This window comes from Calonectris borealis, chromosome 6 (assembly GCF_964195595.1).
Source record: "Calonectris borealis chromosome 6, bCalBor7.hap1.2, whole genome shotgun sequence".
Taxonomy (NCBI): domain Eukaryota; kingdom Metazoa; phylum Chordata; class Aves; order Procellariiformes; family Procellariidae; genus Calonectris; species Calonectris borealis.
Genome location: NC_134317.1, coordinates 17,933,351 through 17,946,079, shown reverse-complemented (window position 1 = coordinate 17,946,079; position 12,729 = coordinate 17,933,351).

Sequence of the window (12,729 nt, the reverse complement as noted above, 5' to 3'; positions counted from 1 at the left end):
GGACCACCCAGGGGACACGGCTGGCGATGGGGGGCGGGGGACACCCCGCCGCAGGACCCGCTGGAGACTGGAGGAGGGATGGGGGTGAGGTGGGTGGCGGGTGCCCCCGGGTCAGCGGAGGAAATGGATCCCAAATGTGTGTGTGGGGGGGGAAGAGGCGCCGGGACGAGCCACAGCCCCACTTCGGCCTCCCCAGTCCCGCAGCCCCTCTGCTGGGGGTGGTCCCGGCCGCCTCCGGGGCCACCTCGGCCGGGGTGCCGATGGGCGTGGTAGGGGTCGGGGGGGGCTTTGCCACCCCCCTTCTCCCCCCGGCTGGAGGGGCGACGTGGGGCCGGGGCGGGGCGGGCGGGCGGAGCGAGGGGGCCGGGGGGGCTCGGCCGGCCGCGGGGCCGCGCCGCGGGCAGCATGACCGGGCTCTGCCTCTCCTGCCTGCTCTGGGTACGGTCCGCCGCGCCCGCACCGGGGGGCACCGGGGGGGAGAGGGACAGCAGCGCAGTGGGGTCCGGCAGCGGGGTCTCGTGGCGGGGCTGGTCCCGGGAGCGGGCGGTGGATGGGGGCTGGCTGCGGGGGGAGCGCGGGGGACCGGGACGGAGCGGGGGCGTTTGGAGCGGGACGGGAGGACTGGGAGCGAGGGAAACCGGCGGTGCTGGACTGGGATCGGGACCGAGACCGGCCCTGGGGGAACCGGGACCGAGTGGAGACCGACAGGGACGGCCGGTCACCGGGGCGGGGCTGGGGGGACCGGACAGGCAGCGGGGCCAGGAGGAGCCCCGGGGACCGGGGGGAGAGAAGCGAGACCCAGCCCGGGGGAGCGGCGGCGGTGGGCACCGGGCTGGGGGGTGCACGAAGGGGGGACCGGGATGGGATGCGGGACAGGGACACTGGGCTGGGGGGGGTGTCTGTGGAGGGGTGTGGGGTTGGGGATGGGGAGGGTGGGGGGCTGATCCCCCACGACACCCAGCCTGCGGCACCGGCCGGGGGCCCCCGCCATTCCCCGGGTCGAGGCTCTGCTGCCCCACGGGAGGGGAGGGAAACTGGGCAGACTGGGAGGATCCCGTTTGTGCTGGGGGTTGCGGCTTTCCACCCCCCTCCCCAGTCACCAAGGCGAGCTGGGCCCCGGGGTGCAGTGGGGTGCAAAGCGCTGGGTGGGCCTGAGCCCACAGGGCTGGACCCAGGCATCCCGGTGCCCCCCACCCACCCCGGCTTTGCTGGGTGTCCCAGTTCCCCCCCTGCTGCACCTCTGCAGTGCTGGGCAATGAACCCAGGCCTCCGAGCTCCTGATTAATCTGGCATCTCTCCCTGGTGCCTCTTCCAGCCCAGGACACCTGGGTCCCCTTCCAGCCTCCTTGGGTCTGCGTCTTGGGGGGCCCATAGCCAGGGATGCCTGTGCCCCTCCCCGCCCCTCCTACACCATGCGGGGGCTGGCCCCTGGAGGTGGGTACCCATGGGTGGGTACCCAGGTGGCATCCCCAAGAGGCCCCCCCAGCCCCCTGCACATCCCCCCAACAGTTCCTGGCCCTGGGGGCAGGGAGGCTAACTGGGATCCTGCCAGTATGGAGCTGGGATGGGGTTGTTTCGTGGGATGGGCTGGTTCCCCACCTGGTGGGGTGGCACTGGGTGGGCAGGGTGCCCCCCCGCCAACAGGGCGGTAGGGGCGTAAAGCCGGGTGCTGGGTTGGCAGCCCCCCGGCACGGGGATGATGTTGGCAATGGGACAAGTGGAGGGGCTCTGAGGGGTGGGAAAGGTGGGGGGGCAGCTCTTTCCCTAGAGAGGATAATTGCCGTTAATGAAGCAGGCCCATGCTAACGTGTGGGGCCAGGGCAGGGTGGGGGGTGCGTGCACTGGAGACGCGTCGGTATCCCCGGGCGTCCCGGCTGGGTCCCTGGGAGTGGGGGGCAAGGCCTCTTCCCGGGGCACCCCGCAGCAAAGATGCTGCTTTGCATATGCAAACGAGCTCATGGCATCGTTAGGCCTCCCTGTCACCCAGCAACTGCGGCGTGGGAGCCCCCTGACCGGGGGAGCTTTTCCCACGGCTGCCAGATGGGTGACAACACGCTTGTGCACACGCGTGTGCGTCTCTGTGTATACACCCAGCTGTGTGCACCCCAGTCCCTCGTAGGGTGGCACAAGCGCCGGGTGCTGCCAAGGGACCAGTGAGTGGCCCTGTCGGAGCAGGTGCCCAGGGAGGAGGGGCTTGCACACGCATGTACAAACCCGTGCAAGCATGCACATGATTGCATATGGACCTGCACGTGGGAACACGGAAATCTGCCCACGCGTCTGCTGCTGCTATGGCTGGCAGGGATGTGCACACTCGCACACGCTTGCACATGCTTGCACGCTCGCAGGCGTGCATATGCATGCAGCATCCTGACACACGCGCCGCATGTAGCACACGCAGCACCCTCACAGCCCCAGGGGTGTCTGCACGCACGCAGCACGCGGTGCACGCACGCAGCCCTTCTGCCTGTCCCTGTGTGCACTGGGGAAACTGAGGCAGGGAGGTTTTGGGTGGGGGGTACCCGGCACCCTGACACTTTGGCACCGTCCCCCCCGGTTCTGGTGTGGTGCTGAGGCTGGAGGAGAGCGGGGCGCCCGGGCGAGGGGGGGCTGCCGGGCCCCTGCTTAATCTCATTAGTCTCAGCACGAAAAGGCGGATTTACGGGGGCTCACGTCTTCATCTGACGGCGGGTGAGTGGGCAGGGCTGGCGCACTGCCAGGGGTCCGTGTCCCCCCGCCCACCCCCCCCCGCCCCCAAAACAGCCAGGGGCGGGTTGGGAGGGGCACTGGCTGCTGCTGTGCCAATAGCCCCCCCGCCCTCAGCCCCCGTGCATGAGCACACACGCATGCTTGCACGCTCACACCCTGGCGCCTGCACACGTTCGGATCCACCCTGCACTCGCACTCATGGCATCGGCCTCCCCCCGCCGCGGGCTCTGCCAGGCAGGGTGGGCACGGCCGCTCACACTCAGGGGGCACCGCATGCCCTATGCACCCCTCCGTGAAACACCCCGGCACGCGCTGCCCGGCGTGTGCCCCAAAAGACAGCATGACACTGAGGCACCCCCCTGCACGGGCAGCCTTCTGGCAGCACCTGCACGGACCTGGGCGTGCGCGTGCGTGTTTGCACACGTATTCACACACGTACGTGCAGGCACACCTGTGCACGCACACCTTTACATGTGTGCATTCACATGTGCTCACGTGCACTCAATTTGCACACACATGTGCATACGAGCACGTTCACCCCGCCGTGCGTGCAGGCACACGCGCGTGTGCCTGCACGCACGTGCTCACGGAAACGCTTGTGCACGGGCCCGCGTTCACAGGGATGCACGTGCGAATGCACCAACGTGCAGGGAGACACAAGCGCACACCGTGTGCGTGCATACACGTCTGTGCGCACGCACACACACGCACACGTCTGTGCACACACACACATCTATGCACGCACACACATCTGTGCGCGCGCACACACACCTATGCGCGCATACGTCTGTGCACACACACACGCACACGTCTGTGCACACGCACGCACACGCACACGCCTGTGCACGCACACATACACACACGCACACGCCTGTGCACGCACACGTGCTCAAACGCACGTGGCCACACGTGCAGGCCGGTGTGGACGTCCTGATGTATGTGCGCGCACAGCGGGTATACAAGCGTGCGCACACGCGCGTGCACGCACACACGCACGCGCACGGCCCTCCGGCGCGCACCGCCAGGGGGCGGCAGAGACTATTTAAAGGGGCCGCCGCGGGGGGGGTGCATTGCCCCCTGCCCACCCCGGCACGAGCCTAGGTTCCCCCCCCACGCCGTGCCCACGGCCCCACGGCCCCGGCCCTGCCGCAGAGGGCACGGCCCCGGGTGATGGGTTGCAGGGGGACACACGTTTCTTCGCGCCGGGGGGGTGGGTGGAGGATGACCCCCTGCCCAGAGGGAAACTGAGGCAGGGCAGGGCTGAGCGCCTGCGTCTCCGTGCCACCTCGTTCCCGCTGACGAAGCCCCGTGTCCCCCCAGCCCCAGGACCTGGAGGCCCCCCCGGCACACACCTTCAAGATGACGAGCTTCAAGAAGGTGAAGGCGTGCGGGATCTGCCGGCAGGCCATCACGCGCCAGGGCAGCACCTGCCGAGGTGAGCCGGGGGCGCGGGCACGCGCGTGTGCAAGGGGGTGTGTGGGGGGGTCCAGATATTAGGGGGTGCCTGTGTGTGCCTGAGGGTACAGCTGCGTGTGCGAGGATGTGAAGGTGGGAACACGTGTGGGTGCCAAGCTGTGCATACACACGTGTGTATGCGTGTGTTAGAGGGGGAGCCTGTGGGCGTGCAAGAGTGCGCGTGGAGACTTTGCTGGTGGGAAGTGGGCTGGGAGGTGAGGGTGGCCCGCGGAGGCTCCTGCATGCGTGCGTGTGGCCGCGTGTCAGCCGCGTGCAGCGAGCGTGCAACTGTCACCGCAGTGTGCCCATGCACGCAGGGCTGTGTGCACGGGTGGGTGCTCACGCCCTCTGCCGTGCTCGCTGCCCGTGGCGCCTGTGGGACACAGGCGGTGCCGTGGCCCCTCGCACGTGTGCGGTGCTGCCGAGCCCCGTGCGAGGGGCGGCGGGCGGAAACGCTGCTGGCTGCGGGAACAATGCGGCTTCCTGCACTGCAGGAAATGGCCCCAAAGGGGGACACGGCCTGGGGGGTGGCTGTGGCTGGGGCCACACTGTGCGGGGACCCTCGTGTCCCCTGGGGATGGGACATGTGGCTTTGCAGGGCTGCCCAGGCAGCGTGGCGGTGTCCCGTGTAAGTGCCTGTCCCCAGCGCTGGCAAACACATGCCCGCAGCGACCGCGTGCACGTGCTGTCCTCCACAGCGGCACGGGTGCGAGCGTGCAACAGCAGTGCACGGGCAGGCGGGGGCATGGGCACTGGCAGCACCCCTGCAGCGCTCCCATGCACGCTGGTGCACGTGCGAGGTCTGGTGAGACGTGTCCGTGCACGGCCTCCCTTCACGCCGTTAACCCCCGGGCACTGGGGTTTGCACGCGCGCACGCTCCCCAGCACGTTGACACCGGGAGGGATGGTTTGTGCGCGTGGGTGTGTGCCCGAGTGCCACATGAATGTGCACGTGGTGCTGTGCTGTGCTGGTGCCACCCAGAGCGTGCATGCGCGTGTGCAAGGCGCGGGCATCCATGTGCGTGGGTGGCATGTCCCGGCAGCCTGTGCCCGGTGCTGAGGTGCTCCGTGCCCCGCAGCGTGGGGTGCCACCGCTCGTCCTGCCTTGCACGTGGGGTGCCCGTGGACTGCCCCCCGGCAATGCCCCCTCTCCTGCCCCCACTAACCCTCTCTCCCCTCTCCCTCCTGCAGGCTGCAAGCTCTCCTGCCACACCAAGTGCCAAACCAAGGTAAGGCTGGCGCCCCGACGTGTGCCTGTCCCTGCCCGGGGGACACCGGGGACTCGGAGAGGGGATGCCACGGTCCATGCCAGCTGACCCCATTGGATGGGCACCAAGATGGGCTGGTGGCTGCGGGCTGGTCGTGGTGGCAATGGTGTCACCGATGGGTGAGGCTGGCAATGCCATCCTGCTGCCTGGCCCCTGATGGCACGTGCCCATCTGGGTACGGGGCTGGGTTTTGGGGTGCAGCCCTGCTCAGAGGGGGCTGGCAGGGATCTGTGCCCCGGCGCCTGGAGCAAGGTGCCCTTTGCCAGGGTGGGTGTTGCTGCACGTGGTGCCATGCATCGCGGCTGAGCGCTGCCGGCGGCACGCGCGCAGGCTGAGCACCTCTCCCGATACCCAGCGCTGCCAGGGGCGGATCTCGCTGGCAGAAGGGAGCGGAGCCAAGGATGCCCAGTGGTGATGTCCATCTGTCTGGCTGCCGCGCCGGCAGAGGGGGACCCTACGGCAGCCCAGGTTCTCCGGGGAGCTGGAGGTGGGCACGGCACCAGTTGCTGCGTTGCCGGGGCAGGGGAGGCTGCGCGTTCCTGAATCCTTAGGGAGGCACGTGTGCCAGCCGGCTCTGGGGCTGGCATCTCGGGCGGGAAGAGGCTGGCACGCCCCGGGCGGGCAGCGTAGGCTGAGACGTGCCCATGCCCGTGCCCATGCCCGTGCCCGGCCGGGCAGGGAGGGAGAGGAAAGGCCCGGGGGCGGGGGGCCTGTGCCGGAGGCCGGGCACGCGTCGGGCTTTGCAGGGTGCTGCGGCGTGGGTGGCGGCGCGGGGCAGGCGCTGGGAGCAGCCCTGGCACTGAGCCCTAACGGGGGTGTTGGAGGAGGTAGGGGCTGTGGGAGCACCCTGGGGATGTGCCCGGCACCCTGGGCCCTGAGAGGGCAGGGGAGAGGTGGCCAGGAGGCTCGGCAGGGCTGTGCCACCCCTGGCACCCTGTGCCACCCTGGGAAACCCTGTGCCACCCTAGGGAACCCTATGCCATCTTGGGGACTGTCTGCCATCCCAGGACCCTGTGCCAGCCTCGGGACCCTGTGCCACCCCAGGGACCCTGTGCCAAAGACGCCTGAGGGGCTGAGGCCAGAGGAAGTGGCTTTGCCTCGATGCCAGGATGCCGCGGGGAGAGGTGAGGGGGGTGTGGGGTGAGGGGATGCCCGCAGTACGGCAGGCGGTGGCAGGGAGCATCTGCCAGTGGTTTCCAGGCAGGAGGGAGTGTCGGGAAGCGCGTGCGCCTGGGTGTGTGCCCGGTGGGGAGTCTCTGATGTCTGATACGGGGTTGTGCACCAAAAGAGGGGTCACATCAGGGTCCCAGCATCTGGGTAGCCTGTGCAGAGGGACAGCCCCTGGCTCGCTCCCGCGGCCAGCTGAATTTCATTAGCCTCGGTCACCCTTCCCACGCTTGCTGGAAGCTGGAGCCCCCTCGGTGGGGCCGGCTAGCTGAGGGGTGTGCTGCTGGGGGGGGGGTGCGTGCATGAGGCCAGGGCCAGGGGCCTTCTGCAGAGCTCCTTTGGGCCAGCGCCCAGGGAGGGGCTCCTCCGGCCGGGCAAGCGGCCAGCTGACTCACACGCCGGCTTGTTATTGTAGGGTCTCTGGGGAGGGCGCGTGTGGGGAGGGGGCTTGGCACAGAGCAAAAACGGCCTCTTGTCTACCTGAAGCCCCTCACGTTTAACCCCTGCACCCCCAGGATACTTTGGAGTGGGAAGATGGGCTCACCCCCAAAGTGCTGGCAGCTGCACCCCCCAACGCTTCCTCCTTATGCCCTGGAGATGCTGCCGAGGTCTCGGTGTCCCCCCCTCTGGTGGCTCCTGGCCCTGGAGCTTGTCCCACCAAGCACCTTCCCCTTGGTCCCTATATCAACCCCCTTGGGACCTCCCCCAACCCCTTGTTCTGCCCTCCCGGCTGCCCCCCAGCTCCCGGCCAGCTGCCTCCTGGCCCAGTTACAACCCCGAAATGGACTGGGTATATGGTGGGAGGGGGGGAGAGGGGAGAGATAGGGATGTATGGATAGGGGGGCTGGCGGGGTGTGAAAGGTGATGGGTGTGGGGAGCCAGCGGGTGTCATGGGTGCATGGGTGTGATGGGGATATGGGGCGGGGCACTGGGGTGTATGTGGGAACACCAGGGAGGTTTGGGGGTGCTGGTGAGTGCCACGTCCCCGAGGAGGCAGTGAGTGGGCAGAGCTGTGCTGGGGCAGGCAGGACCTGCACCCCTCGAGGTCCCTCCCTGCCTGAGGGACAGTGGGGGGGACAGCAGTGGGACCCGTGCCCCACGGTGGCAGCAATGCTGGCAGGGTGCCCAGTGCCTGTGGGCAGCTCTGGGGGGGCCGGGGCAGCCGCACACACATCAGCTGGGAAGCACGATGCCGTTCCCATGCCCATGTAAGGCCCTTCTTGCGCCCGGCCCCTCCGCTCCGGGATTTTTCCTTGCTTAGCAAACCTCCCTCCCTCCCTTCGAGGGGGACGGACGGACGGATGGACACTGGTGTGTATCCACCCCTCCCCGCACCAAAACTGCCTCCCCAAAGCAGGGGGGGTGTAGCTTCCTTTGGAAAGTGGGGAAACTGAGTCACAGAGCCCTGCCCGGGGCAGCTGGAGGTGGGGGACACGGCGTGGGGTGCGGTGCTTTTTGTGGCAGTGGTCAGGTGCGGGTGAGCCCATGTGTTGGCATGTGCCGGTCGTGGCACATCCAGGATCTGGTGGTGACACTGCCCGCCTGGCTGGGATGGAGGGATGAGCCTGAGGATGCTCCAGGCAGTGGGGCCGTGCAGGTGTGTCCCAAATCATGGAGCAAGGGAGATGCTGGGGGTGTCCCCGTCCCCCAGGATGTGCTCGCTCTGATTGCGGCTGGGTTTTACCATGGTGCTGCTTGGAGAGGCTGAGAAAAGATGAGGGATGATGCTTCTCCCCATGGTGGGAGCCGCCCGGTGATGGCTGGTTTGGCTGGGGGATGGAGAGAGCTGCGGCATTTGGCTGCCGAATCGGCTGGCGATCGCCGGCGGGTGGTTCTGGGAAGTGGTGGCTGTGCCAGCCCCCGGGCCTGACGGGGCTCCAGCCTGCCCTGCTCGCCCCGTGCCACACCGGGGCCCACAGGTCCTGGGGGAGTGGGGGTGCCGGACTGTGCCAAGAGGGGAAACTGAGGCACGGCACGTAGTGTGGGGCCAAGGCATCTGGGGGCTGCCTTGTCCCCCGGTGTCTCCCTCCGGGGAGTTGACAGCAGGCGCTGGAGCTGTGCCAGGCTGCTGGGCCATGTGTGTGACTATGTGTGTGTCCATGCATATGAACACGCGTGTGTGTGTGTGCATGTGTGTGCCTGAACACGAGCGTGTTTGCATGATCATGTATGCTCACAGATGCATGCATGTGTGCGTGAGCCTGCAGGGGAATGCACGTGCATGCAAGAACATCCATCCGTGTTACAAGTGTGCTTGCACACGGGTGGGTGGTCACACGCATGTGCTCCCAGCTCAGTGCCATCCATCCTCGCTGGCTTTGCGCCCGGCCTGGCTTGTTTTTCGAGTGCCCCCCTGCGATGGGACTCCAGGGGGGGTTTGTCCATCATTAAACCAGGGGCTGGAGCGGGGCCAGGGCCAGGCAGCGAGCCGCGTCCTGGCCAGAGCAATCACTCCCAGTGCCCGCGGCGCCGATGGGCCCTTGGCAGTGGGGGGACGCAATGGGAGCTGTGCCGGGGCGCACGGTGCTGGCGAAGGGGACGTGCGTCTCCTGCCCTCAGCTGGAGCTGGGGACCCCCCTGCCTGCAAAGCAAGTCAGGGTCAGGAGGGGAAACTGAGGCAGGGAGCGGTTGGACCCTTTTGGGCAAGCTTGACTCATGGTGATGGGCACTCCGCAGCCATGCCGTGGCTGGGGGCTCTGGGCAGTGCTGGGGTGCAGGGCCAGGCCGTGCATCTGCATCGTGGGCTGACTGTGGCTGTGCCAGGAGCGGGGGCTGCAGGGAGGGGACATCCATGTCCCAGCTGTGGTGGGCTTGCACGAGGGGACATGTGGCTGTCCCATCCCCACTCACTGCCCCAGCCACTCTGCCCTGCTGCCTCCTCCCGGCACAGCGGAGGGGATGCCGTGCCAGTCACATGGGGAGCTGCCCGTCCCGTCCCTGTCCCCCATGCCCCGTTAAAAGCCACCCCTCCAGCGCTTCAGGACAGCTAATTAGCAACACCCCTGGTCTCCACAACAGAGCGGGCGGGGGGGGCAGGAATGCCGCAGGAATGTGTCCTTGGCCCTGGCACGGGCCCAGCCGGAGTAGCGGAATGGGGGGCTGCGGGGGTCAGCCCTGCCCCGGTGCCGTGCGAGGTCGTGTTTGCGCAGCGGGTCCTGGAGGGGATTCTGTTTTTTTTTTTCCTCCTTCTTTCCTTTTTCCCCTTCTTTACGTCACCACCCAAATATTTGGCCTCTTTCAGCTCCGGGGTGGGGGGGGGGGCTCGGCTGCTCAGAGGAGCTGGGGCCCTTCTCTGCACCCTCCGGGTGCTGCTGGGCGCAGGGAGGACGAGCAAGGGAGCGGGGATGCTGGGACCGCCCACGCTCGCTGCACTGGTGAATGCTGGCTGGGGCTGGCCCGGGAGGTGTCACCCAAGGCAGCAGGGACCACCAGCCTCCCTCCTCGGGGGCTCCGAGGGCCAGATCCAGCTCCCCAGGGCCCTGCAGTGGTGGGACGCAGGATCTGGGCTGGACAGGGGCTCCTCGTTTCCCGTTGATTTTCTCCCTTCCTGGATGACTTTGCATCCCCCATGGCCACCCCTCCTGGGACCTGCCCCGGGAAGGGCAATGGGTCCCCGGGGACCCCCAGCACCCTCCAAGGGGTGGCAGTGACCCCAAACCAACCGAAATGTCTGGCTCAAGAAGGAGGTCTACAGACCCTGTGTGCTTTCACGTCCAGAGATTACCCCCCTGGTGCCTGGTCCCTGGGTCCCCCTTTTTCCGCCAGGATCTGGGGTTGTGATGCTCAAGGGTGCTTGTTTTGGGTTGCGGAGGAGCTGGTTCAGGTGGGGGCTTGTTTCTCTGGGGGTGCCCGTGGGGCACAGGAGCCACCAGAGACACTTGGCCGACCGCTGGTCCTGCTCCCACCGGTGCTTTGGCCCCGATGGCTCCGGGAGGTATTTGGTGGCTGGAGTTCAGGGACATTGTCAGGACTTCTCTGGCCGTGTCCTGCGAAGGGGACACGTCATCTCCCCAGGGGAAGGCTCCCATCACCTCCCCGGGGATGGGGACGTGCTGTCAGTGCCCTTCGCTCACCCACTCACTTCCATCCCGCTTGGCCGCTGATACTTTCCCATCTGGCCCCGGCTCTTCCGCTGGTGGTGTTTCCCAGGGTTCGGGAGCCGTCCCATGGCCATCTCCCGAGGAGCCGGGGCTGGGGGGGTCTGTGCAGGGGTCTGTGCTGGAGCTGAGCCAGGGTCTGTGCCCGGCTCCCCTGGTGCAGGGCGTTCATTGCTCCTCCATCCCAGTCGCAGCGCTCCCCTCTTTTTGGGATGCCTGCTTTTAGAGGGCTGTGGTGCTGGGGGGGCTTATTTGGGCGTGCCAGTGGATCCTGGTGGGGTGATTTTGTCACCAGAGTGGTGGCTGTTGGGGTCCGGCCCCGTGCCCCTGGGTGCTGGGTAGGGCAGTAGGGCTGGCGATTGCTCAGGAGGGGGGTGAGGAGGAGCCCCCCGGGGATGTCGGGGCTCCGGTGCTTCATCCTCGGCAGCGGAAAGGTTCCGCCGGTGCCTCTCTGTGCTCCTGTCCCACGGTACTGTCCAGCTGCTGGGGAAACTGAGGCATGGAGGGGCTGGGCAGGATCTGGTGGAGTGGGATTGCACTCACAGGGGTGATGCATCTTACGGGAGTCTTGGAGGAGGGCAGAGGGAGAGCCCCTCACCACCAACCCCTCCCTGGTGACTTTTGGGGGGGTGGCAAGGCAGGAGGGGTCCCTGGGGTTCTGCCCCATGCCGGCAGAGCCAGCCCTGGCCTTTTGGCTGAGCCTGCAGCATGAGGACGGAAACACAAACAGGAACGGGGAGGCGTTGGGCGAGAAAATGTCAACAGCACTGGGCCGGGTGCCTGGCTCGCCACCTCCCCGGCCGGCTCGCTGCTCTGTGGGGCACTGCTGGGTGGGCTCCCCCCTGCCCTGCACTGCCGGGGGCTTCCCCCCTTCGCTCCCGGGTCTCCCGGCACTGAACAATTGCTCGTGCAGCAGGGCCGGGGCTGGGCTGCCCCAGGGATGGCCGGGGAGAGCAGGGCTCCATCCATCACCACACAGAGCCCCCAAGGAGGAGGAGGGGGAGGAAGGGAGATGGGAGGAAGGCACGGGGGATGCTGGGCACACCCCGGGTTTGGGACAGGCGAACGGGGACTGGTGTGGCTCCATGTGCTGAGGGACAGACGGGGCTTTTACAGCATTTTGGCTTTACTTTTTCATTGGGAGGTGGGCTGGTAAATCTTCACATCCCCCCAAAACTGGGGGTGTGGGGCACCCAAGGGACATTGATCGGGCACCCTGTCCTATGCGCGGCAGGGGGGGACCAAGTCGTGCCAGGGGGTGCCAAGCAGAAAAGGCCCCAAGCAGGGCCCCACACCCCCGTCCCTGCCACCCCCCCGCCAAGGGCACGGGGACGCCAGTGGCGTCACGCGGGGCGATAAGGCCCCGACCCCGCTGCGCCCCGCCGCCCGCCGCGGCCCCTCGGCACGGGGTGCGAGGCGCTTTGCAGGGGCAGGCGGCGGAGGTGTGGGAGGGTATTTTGTTTTTGGAGGGGGTCTGCTCACTTGCCGGCACCCCTCGCCCAGGGGCAGCTGCCCGAGCCTGGCTCCCGGTTGCCTTTAAGGGCATTTTTGGGGGAGGCGAGGGGAGCGGAGCGGGGCTGGACTTGGAGCGCGCCGTGCAGCTGGGGAGAGAGGGAAGAGGAGAAGAAAGAGGGAGAAGGAGCGGGAGGAGGGAGGGGAGCGGTGGAAAAAGCCGCCCGGGACCCCCTTCCTCCCCAGGGCCGGGGCCGGCGCCCCCGGGCTCCCCAGCCCCCGGCCGCCCCGGGGGTGCGGAGGGGAGGAGGGGACCGGCGGGACCCCCCTGTGCCCCTCCATCGCCGGGGTCCCGCTTTGCGGGGAGCGAAATCCTTCGGTCTCTCCCCCTCCTTCCCTCCCCTCCCTCCTCCCTCCCTCCTTCCTTCCTTCCTTCTCCAGGCTTGGCCCGGGGAGGGAGGGGGGCTCTGCCTGCAGTCTGCCTTCACGCCTGCCCGCCCGGGCGACGCCGGGCTCCCGCCTGCCCCCCCCACCCCCCCCTGCCGCCCCCCGGCCGCCTCCCGCGCCCCCCGGGCCAGGTG